At 45.4% G+C, this 10,721-nt stretch overlaps 1 protein-coding gene across 1 annotated transcript in view; it reads left to right on the top strand.

The window, feature by feature from the left end:
- Window positions 1-10,721, top strand: part of LOC311129045 (voltage-dependent calcium channel subunit alpha-2/delta-1-like) — a 193,801-nt gene that overhangs the window by 99,122 nt on the left and 83,958 nt on the right. The window lies entirely within an intron of this gene.

Raw genomic sequence — 10,721 nt, 5'->3', positions numbered from 1 at the left:
TGTGGTGTGGTGTGTGTGTGTGTGTGTAGATAGGAGGGGTGATAAGTTGATTACAGGACATTGTCTAGACTAGGCCAAGTGTCCCTGTCGGTTTTATGGCTGAATCGAGGTTTGATGAGGTGTCCCACCCTCCCTCTCTCTTTCAATCTCTCTTTCTCTCACATTCTCTATTCTATTTTCTCTTTTTACCCATCTTTTCCTCCTTCGACGTTCACATTCCTCTCCTCTCCTTTCTCTCTTTGCTTTGGTTTGTTCACTCTCTTCCATCACTCTCTCCCTCCGCTCTCTATCTCCCCTCTCTCTCTCTCGCCCTCTTTTCCCCATGTCCCCCTCTCTCTCGTCTCTCCCCCTCTCCCCCTCTCTCCATTTCTTCCCTCTCTCCCCATCCTTCTTTCCCTCTCTATCTCCCCCTCTCTTTTCCTCTCTTCCTCCTCTCCCTCTCTGCTCTCTAGTTAAGTCTATTAATAGCAGGGTGTAGATACTGAGTGTCACTTGTCCACAGTGGGGCCTGCTGATTGGAGCCTTTCTCCCTGCTGATTTGGTGTGGGTGGGGAATAGGGGCTTGTTGTGTATTACATATTGTGTGTGTGTGTGTGTGTATGTGGAGGGTATGCCTATTGGTATGTGTTTGAGATTTAAATTGAGTGTTTGTGTGCACGAGATTGAAATAGTGTATGTGTGTGCATTTGCATCATGCAAGTGTGTGTGTTCTCACTCATTAGGGAGATTGGCGTGTGGAGTATGATCGTTGGAGGCTCAATGGGGAAATGGAACTCTGACTCGCCTGATGCCCGTTACCGTCAACGCTGTGTGTCACCTGTCAACTCCATACACACACTGGCCCAGACGAGCTCAGACACTCTGAGGGTGTGTGTCTTTATTAGGGTGTGTGTATGAGTATGCAAAAGAAAGTGTGCGTGTGTGCTTGCTTGTGCTTACAATCTGTGTGTGGTGAAGTCACTGTCCCTGTGGCGAAGCTCGTAGCTTACAAATATATATTTTTCTCGCGTCCGCTCTGCTCGATACATTGGGCCTGTCGTCTGTTAGGCTGGGAAAAACACATTGCTCTATCACTTTCTTTCTCTCCATATCTCTCCCTCCCTTCTCTGTATCTCTCCATATCTCTCCCTCCCTTCTCTGTATCTATCCATATCTCTTCCTCCCTTCTCTGTATCTCTCCATATCTCTCCCTCCCTTCTCTCCCACGCTCCCACGCTCTCCGTAGCCGATGTGAGTAAGACTTTTAAGCAGGTCAACATTCACAATGCCACAGGGCCAGACGGATTACCAGGACGTGTACTCCGAGCATGTGCTGACCAACTGGCAAGTGTCTTCACTGTCATTTTCAACATGTCCCTGACTGAGTTGTAATACCAACATGTTTCAAGCAGACCACCGTAGTCCCTGTGCCCAAGGACACTAAGATAACCTGCCTAAATGACTACCGACCCGTAGCACTGACGTCTGCAGCCATGAAGTGCTTTGAAAGGCTGGTCATGGCTCACATCAACACCATTATCCCAGAAACCCTAGACCCACTCCAATTTGCATGTCGCCCCAACAGATCCACAGATGATGCAATCTCTATTGCACTCCACACTGCCCTTTCCCACCTGGACAAGAGGAACACCTATGTGAGAATGCTATTCATTGACTACAGCTCAGCATTCAACACCATAGTGCCCTCAAAGCTCATCACTAAGCTAAGGATCCTGGGACTAAACACCTCCCTCTGCAACTGGATCCTGGACTTCCTGACGGGCTGCCCCCAGGTGGTAAGGGTAGGTAACAACACATCTGCCACACTGATCCTCAACACGGGGGCCCCTCAGGGGTGCGTGCTCAGTCCCCTCCTGTACTCCCTGTTCACCCATGACTGCATGGCCAGGCACGACTCCAACACCATCATTAAGTTTGCCGACGACACAACAGTGGTAGGCCTGATCACCTACAACGATGAGACAGCCTATAGGGAGGAGGTCAGAGACCTGGCCGTGTGGTGCCAGGATAACAACCTCTCCCTCAACGTGACCAAGACAAAGGAGATGATTGTGGACTACAGGAAAAAAAAGAGGACTGAGCACGCCCCCATTCTCATTGACGGGGCTGTAGTGGAACAGGTTGAGAGCTTCAAGTTCCTTGGTGTACACGTCACCAACGAACTATCATGGTCCAAACACAGCAAGACAGTCGTGAAGAGGACACGACAAAGCCTATTCCCCCTCAGGAGACTGAAAAGATTTGGCATGGGTCCTCAGATCCTCAAAGAATTCTACAGCTGCACCATCGAGAGCATCCTGACTGGTTGCATCACCGCCTGGTATGGCAACTGCTTGGCCTCCGACCGCAAGGCACTACAGAGTGTAGTGCGCATGGCCCAGTACATCACTGGGGCCAAGCTTCCTGCCATCCAGGACCTCTATACCAGGCGGTGTCAGAGGAAGGCCCTCAAAATTGTCAAAGACTCCAGCCACCCTAGTCATAGACTGTTCTCTCTGCTACCGCACGGCATGCGGTACCGGAGTGCCAAGTCTAGGTCCAAAAGACTTCTCAACAGCTTCTACCCCCAAGCCAAAAGACTCCTGAACAGCTAATCATGGCTACCCAGACTATTTGCACTGCCCCCCCACCCCCACCCCATCTTTTTACGCTGCTGCTACTCTGTTAATTATTTATGCATAGTCACTTTAACTCTACCCACATGAAAATATTACTTAAACTACCTCAACTAGGCGGTGCCCCCGCACATTGACTCTGCACCGGTACCCCCCTGTATATATAGCCTCCCTACTGTTATTTTATTTTACTTCTGCTCTTTTTTTCTCAACACTTTTTTGTTGTTGTTTTATTTTACTTTTTTATTAAAAATAAATGCACTGTTGGTTAAGGGCTATAAGTAAGCATTTCACTGTAATGTCTGCACCTGTTGTATTCGGCGGATGTGGCCAATACAATTTGATTTGATTTGATCTCTCCAAATCTCTCCCTCCCTTCTCTGTATCTATCCATATTTCTCCCTCCCTTCTCTGTATCTCTCCATATATCTCCCTCCCTTCTCTGTATCTATCCATATCTCTCCCTCCCTTCTCTGTATCTCTCAATATCTCTTCCTCCCTTCTCTGTATCTATCCATATCTCTCCCTCCCTTCTCTGTATCTCTCCATATCTCTCCCTCCCTTCTCTGTATCTCTCCATATCTCTCCCTCCCTTCTCTGTATCTCTCAATATCTCTCCCTCCCTTCTCTGTATCTCTCAATATCTCTCCCTCCCTTCTCTGTATCTATCCATATCTCTCCCTCCCTTCTCTGTATCTCTCCATATTTCTACCCTCCCTTCTCTGTATCTATCCATATCTCTCCCTCCCTTCTCTGTATCTCTCAATATCTCTCCCTCCCTTCTCTGTATCTCTCAATATCTCTCCCTCCCTTCTCTGTATCTCTCCATATCTCTCCCTCCCTTCTCTGTATCTCTCCATATCTCTCCCTCCCTTCTTTGTATCTCTCAATATCTCTCCCTCCCTTCTCTGTATCTCTCAATATCTCTCTCTCCCTTCTCTGTATCTCTCAATATCTCTCCCTCCCTTCTCTGTATCTATCCATATATCTCCCTCCCTTCTCTGTATCTCTCCATATCTCTCCCTCCCTTCTCTGTATCTCTCAATATCTCTCCCTCCCTTCTCTGTATCTCTCAATATCTCTCCCTCCCTTCTCTGTATCTCTCCATATCTCTCCCTCCCTTCTCTGTATCTCTCAATATCTCTCCCTCCCTTCTCTGTATCTCTCAATATTGCTCCCTCCCTTATCTGTATCTATCCATATCTCTCCCTCCCTTCTCTGTATGTATCCATCTTTGACACGATTGGCCCTCTGACTTACTGAACATTCTTCTTTTGGACATGTTGTGGTGTGTGTGAGAGAGAGAGAGTTAGTTAGTTAGACTGGTAAGCAGCACCAGAAAGGCCTGAGTACTAATTTGAGGTGATCTATTATCATGTTTGGGCAACAATGGTCGTCCCACAGAGATTCTATTAAATTCTAGATGTAATTCAAAGCCATGTATTGTCAGCCTTGGTCACATGTGTGTGTGTGTTTCCCTTAATTACCCCCTCACAGAAGCAGATTGGTCCTTATTGGGGTCTTGGGTCCTAATCGGTCAGCCTGTCAGGTGGTGTGTACAGTATGTATGCCTGTGTGTTGGTGGCACTAGACCCAGTCTCAGAGTGAACTTTGACAGACGGTGCCTTGGCCAGAGATGCCAAGGGGGAATAAAGTAGCTTTAATAACAGTGTGAACACATCCCGGGGTGAATGAAGTAGCTTTAATAACAGTGTGAACACATCCCAGGGTGAATGAAGTAGCTTTAATAACAGTGTGAACACATCCCAGGGTGAATGAAGTAGCTTTAATAACAGTGTGAACACATCCCAGGGTGAATGATGTAGCTTTAATAACAGTGTGAACACATCCCAGGGTGAATGAAGTAGCTTTAATAACAGTGTGAACACATCCCAGGGTGAATAAAGTAGCTTTAATAACAGTGTGAACACATCCCAGGGTGAATGAAGTAGCTTTAATAACAGTGTGAACACATCCCAGGGTGAATGAAGTAGCTTTAATAACAGTGTGAACACATCCCAGGGTGAATGAAGTAGCTTTAATAACAGTGTGAACACATCCCAGGGTGAATGAAGTAGCTTTAATAACAGTGTGAACACATCCCAGGGTGAATGAAGTAGCTTTAATAACAGTGTGAACACATCCCAGGGTGAATGAAGTAGCTTTAATAACAGTGTGAACCCATCCTAGGGTGAATGAAGTAGCTTTAATAACAGTGTGAACACATCCCAGGGTGAATGATGTAGCTTTAATAGCAGTGTGAACACATCCCAGGGTGAATGATGTAGCTTTAATAACAGTGTGAACACATCCCACAGGGAGGAACCACACAATCATAGGACTGTGACACACACACACAATCACAGACAGACAAGAACTCATTCATGCTCTCACGCATGCACACACACACACACACACACACGAACACACACGCGCACACACACGAGGCAAAGGGGTATTTGATCATCCCAAAGCCCTAGCCCTTGTGTGTGTGTGTGTGTCTCTCTTACCCTCCAGCTGCAATTACTCAGAGAGCAGCCCAGGCGAGAGAAGACATACACACACACCACTACCTACACACACCGCTACACACACACACCACTACCTACACACACCGCTACTCACACACACACACCGCTACACACACACACCACTACCTACACACACCGCTACTCACACACACACACACCGCTACACACACACACCGCTACACACACACACCTACTCGCACACACCGCTACTCACACACACCGCTACTCACACACGCCGCTACTCACACACAACTCTCCACTCGGTGACAAACCTCCTGTTTGCCTCCATTTTAGTCTTCTGGCAGAGCCCGAAGCCTGGGACAACATTTTACCTCTCACCTAGCCGGTGATATGTGACACTCAGCTGAGGGCTGAAGGCGATGATACAGAATTGGTTATCTTGAGAACCTGTTGCTTGTGTGAAAATTGCTTTCGGCTAAGCTAGTGGGCTGAATCCTAACATGAGACCTTCATTAAAATCTCCACGCAAATCTCCCATTGACTTCAAAGCAAGATTGAAGCAAAAACCAAAGGACGCTTGCAAATCTCAAGGAAAGGAGGAGAAAAGGAGAGAAGTGTTGGAACAGGGCCCAGGGAGTACAGTAGTAGTGAATGGTGAGTATCGTTGAGGGAAAGTCTCTCTCTGATAGGATGATTGTAGGCTTTCACCACAGACCATTCTGATACTGTAATCACAGTCAAGTGGAGTGATTACAGCGCTAATAGTACCACGGCAGCTGGCAAAGACACAGAATGACTGTGGAATGGAATCTCTGTGATAGTCATATTTTTCTGATGCTCTTTTCTTCTCTTCTCCTCTTTTCTCTTCATCAGTTCATCCTTTAGTCCTCCTCCATTCACTCCAGTCTCAGTACACTCCTCCGTCAACTTCTCTCTTCTCTCCTCTAATTGATCATTTTCACTTCCTCTCTGTCTGTCCGCTCCCGTCATCCCTATCTCCTCCTGAACCTCCTATGCCCTCTCTCACTCTCCTCCTAACCCTGCTATGCCCTCTCCCTCCTCCTGACAATCCTATGCCCTCTCCCTCTCTCCTCCTGACCCTCCTATGCCCTCTCCCTCTCTCCTCCTGACCCTCCTATGCCCTCTCTCCTCCTGACCCTCCTATGCCCTCTCCCTCTCTCCTCCTGACCCTCCTATGCCCTCTCCCTCTCTCCTCCTGACCCTCTCCCTCTCTCCTCCTGACCCTCCTATGCCCTCTCCCTCTCTCCTCCTGACCCCCCTCTCCCTCTCTCCTCCTGACCCTCCTATGCCCTCTCCCTCTCTCCTCCTGACCCCCCTCTCCCTCTCTCCTCCTGACCCTCCTATGCCCTCTCCCTCTCTCCTCCTGACCCTCCTATGCCCTCTCCCTCTCTCCTCTTGACCCTCCTATGCACTCCTCCTCTCTCCTCCTGATCCTCCTCTCCCTCTCTCCTCCTGACCCTCCTCTCCCTCTCCCTCTCTCTCTCCCTCTCTCCTCCTGACCCTCCTATGCCCTCTCCCTCTTGTTTTCCTCCTACGTTTTCCTCCTTTCCAGTCCTCTCTCCATTCACCCGTTACAGAAAAACCACATGATTTCACAAGTGGAAAATCAGATGATTTCACATTAATTTCTACATGTGAAATCATGTGAAAGTATGTGTTTTTGGAACACTTCAGATGTGATAACTTTTTCACATGTGTAGTTTCATGTTGTCACATGAAAACGTTTTTTTTTTAACACTTCATGTGTTCATGTGAAATTCATGTGGTTTTTCCCCTAAGGGTCCCATCCCTTGGTTCTCTCCTCCTTTTCTGTCACCTCTTCCCACCTCTCTTCCTCTCTTTTTCTTTATCAGTTTTTCTATTTTGTCTTTTGATTAACCTCCTCCTACCCTTCTTCCTATTTTGTGGTTTTCTCTGCTCTTAATTTTCTGTTGATTATGCCCAGGCTATTCTCTCAGTCTGTTGTTGTAGCTGGGCTGTGTTGAAAGAGAAAGCGCTGTGTCCAGGTTGATTGATGTGTCCCTGCGGCAACGCTGTTGTTGTGCCGCGACCCTGGTCGATTGGGAGGCATGGCGCCCATTAGTGATTTAACACCACTCTGCCACATACACACAAGCATGCAGACACACACACATAGACATAGACATGGATAGACACACACACACACACACTTCCTCTAAAACTAGACCTGACCAGGGCTTGCTTTACCGCGGTGATCCGTCCCACTCCTCCGTCTCCATCACGGCGACCTCGACCGTCGCTGCGGTGACAGACACATTGCCGTGGAGATGGATTTGTTTACAGGAAGCTGTGATTTGTTCTATAGGTGTTAGGGTTTCATTAAGGCTCTAGGCCCCACCCATGATATGGCTGTTATGGCTGATCAATGGGCCCCGACCTGACTCTCTCTTCTGTCTCCCCAGTTCTCTTTCTCTTCTTCCTGTCTTCCTAACCTTCCCTCTCTCTCTCTCTCTCTCTCTCTCTCTCGCTCTCTCTTTCTCCCTCTCCCTCTCTCCCCTTCTCTCTTCCTCGATCTCTTTCCCATCTCTCCACATGTTTTTATGGTCGATTATCTCCATTTCCCTGTTACTACCATGTTCAAAGCACTGTGTCCTCTGTGGCTGTGTTGGTACAGTGCATGGTGTGTCAGCTGCATCAGTGTGTATATTTCACAACACTGGTAGATCACACAGCTGTGCTAGTGTTGACTCCATGAGATCTGACATGTGTGGCCCATTTGCAGTATAGCTGGACTGGGTTGGTATTTAGTTTTCCCCTCTCTCATTCGTCCATTCTCTCTCTGTCAATTCAATTCAAGGGGCTTTATTGGCATGGGAAACATATGTTTACATTACCAAAGCAACTGAAATGGATAAACAAAAGTGAAATAAACAACAAAAAGTGAACAGTAAATATTACACTCACACAAGGTCTGTCTCTCTCCCACTTATGCTATGAGGCAGCAGCATTAGCCCCTCTCTCTTTCCCTCTGTTGTAATAATAATAATAATATGCCATTTAGCAGACGCTTTTATCCAAAGCGACTTACAGTCATGCGTGCATACATTTTTGTGTATGGGTGGTCCCGGGGATCGAACCCACTACCTTGGCGTTACAAGCGCCGTACTCTACCAGCTGAGCTACAGAGGACCACACCATGAAGACCAAGGAGCTCTCAAACAGGTCAGGGACAAAGTTGTGGAGAAGTACATATCAGGGTTGGCTTATAAAAAAATATCAGAAATTTTGAACATCCCACGGACAACAATTAAATCCATTATTAAAAAATGGAAAGAATATGGCACCACAACAAACCTGCCAAGAGAGGGCCCCCCACCAAAACTCACGGACCAGGGAAGGAGGGCATTAATCAGAGAGGCAACAGAGACCAAAGATAACCCTGAAGGTGCCGTAAAGCTCCACAGCGGAGATTGGAGTATCTGTCCATAGGACCACTTTAAGCCGTACACTCCACAGAGCTGGGCTTTACGGAAGAGTGGCCAGAAAAAAGCCATTGCTTATAGAAAAAAATAAGCAAACACATTTGGTCTTCGCCAAAAGGCATGTTGGAGACTCCCCAAACATATGGAAGAAGGTACTCTGGTCAGATGAGACTAAAATTGAACTTTTTGGCCATCAAGGAAAACGCTATGTCTGGCACAAACCCAACACCTCTCATCACCCTGAGAACACCATCCCCACAGTGAAGCATGGTGGTGGCAGCATCATGCTGTGGGGATGTTTTTCATCAGCAGGGACTGGGAAACTGGTTAGAATTGAAGGAATGATGGATGGCGCTAAATACAGGGAAATTCCTTCCAGCAGGACAATGACCCTAAGCATACTTCTAAAGCAACACTCGAGTGGTTTAAGGGGAAACATTTAAATGTCTTGGAATGGCCTAGTCAAAGCCCAGACCTCAATCCAATTGAGAATCTGTGGTATGACTTAAAGATTGCTGTACACCAGCGAAACCCATCCAACTTGAAGGAGCTGGAGCAGTTTTGCCTTGAAAAATTTGCAAAAATCCCAGTGGCTAGATGTGCCAAGCTTATAGAGACATACCCCAAAAGACTTGCAGCTGTAATTGCTGCAAAAGGTGGCTCTACAAAGTATTGACTTTGTGGGTGGGTATTAATAGTTATGCACGCTCAAGTTTTAATTTTTTATTTTTCTTATTTCACAATACAAATATTTTGCATCTTCAAAGTTGTAGGCATGTTGTGGAAATCAGATGATACAAACCCCCCAAAAATCTAGTTTAATTCTAGGTTGTAAGACAACAAAATAGGAAAAATGCCAAGGGGGTGAATACTTTCGCAAGCAACTGTAACTAGGTTCTCAAAGAAAGGCCTTATTATATATGTTATGTATTGTTATAAATAACTACATTCTAAAGGCTAATTAGGCTGGTGGGTTCTACTTGTTCATAGAGGGTTCTAGTAATAACCCTCCAAAGATAAAAGGGTTATTGGTAGAACTCTTCATAAACGGTTCTAGGTTTAACCATATACAGGGGGTTTCCCTATGAGGACAAACCGAAGAACATGGTTCTACTTTTTTTCTAAGAGTGTAGAATCAGTCAACTCTGTTGTAGTTTTAGCTTTAGAGTTTCCAACATTGCATTATGGGCAGATACTAGCCAATCTTGATACAGGGTGTTACCATATTACATAGAAAATAGTCCTATATCCAAAGGATGAAGAGTTTAAACATATGGTTGAAAAAAATTTAAAAAAGATTTGCACACAGTAAACACGAAAAAGTAAAGTAGTTAGTAAACACACTAAAGCTTACCTACAATTTAACTGCATGTTAATCTCTCTACTCACCTGCTTGTGTTGGTGGATAATATCTCTGTCCTTTCTGTGAGAAAGTAGACTCTGTGTAAAGGTAGTTAATAGATATTTCTAAAGAGCTGGAGATAGTTTGGTACCGTGCACAATACACTGTATACTTTTAGTTTCATTTCAGCAAAGTGACATTGCAATTATCCTCCCCATCCACTGTTCTTCATGGAGCAGTTAACCCCTTACATGGCTGAACTCTCTGATGCCAGTTCTCCATTGTCTGTAGAGTATGAATTTATAGCATATATATATATAGATATATATATATACTGTATATTTGGATTTAATTCAAGAATCAGAATCATTATTTAAATTGTTGTCTGTGTGACTGTCCACTGTCATGTTTCCTCTCATTCACTCACATTCTTTAATGATCTTCAAAATGAGTGTCATTCATGTTATTGAAAGTTCAGACAGGCAGACACAATGTGCCATATCTTGTGACTTTATTTGTTAGTGAAAATCTTTTGATAAGTAAATATAGTGATGAGTCAGAAAAAACCACAGAAACAGACCATTACACACACCCCAATATCACATATATTTCTGTACATGACTGAATAACACTTTTATCATTATTCAACTGGATTTAATTATCTAGACATCCTGAATGTTACTCAGTGTCCATTACAGCTTTTGAGGATCAACAGAGATTAACAGTGCATATACTATCTAGGTAAAACAAATATATAGTGCTGATATTATCTGATAAAAACAATGCAACAGTAAAGATGTGACTGATT

Source organism: Coregonus lavaretus (genome assembly GCF_964263955.1).
Source record: "Coregonus lavaretus genome assembly, chromosome: 5".
NCBI lineage: Eukaryota > Metazoa > Chordata > Actinopteri > Salmoniformes > Salmonidae > Coregonus > Coregonus lavaretus.
Note: the sequence above shows the minus strand (reverse complement) of the source record. Positions and strands in the feature narration are given on the sequence as shown.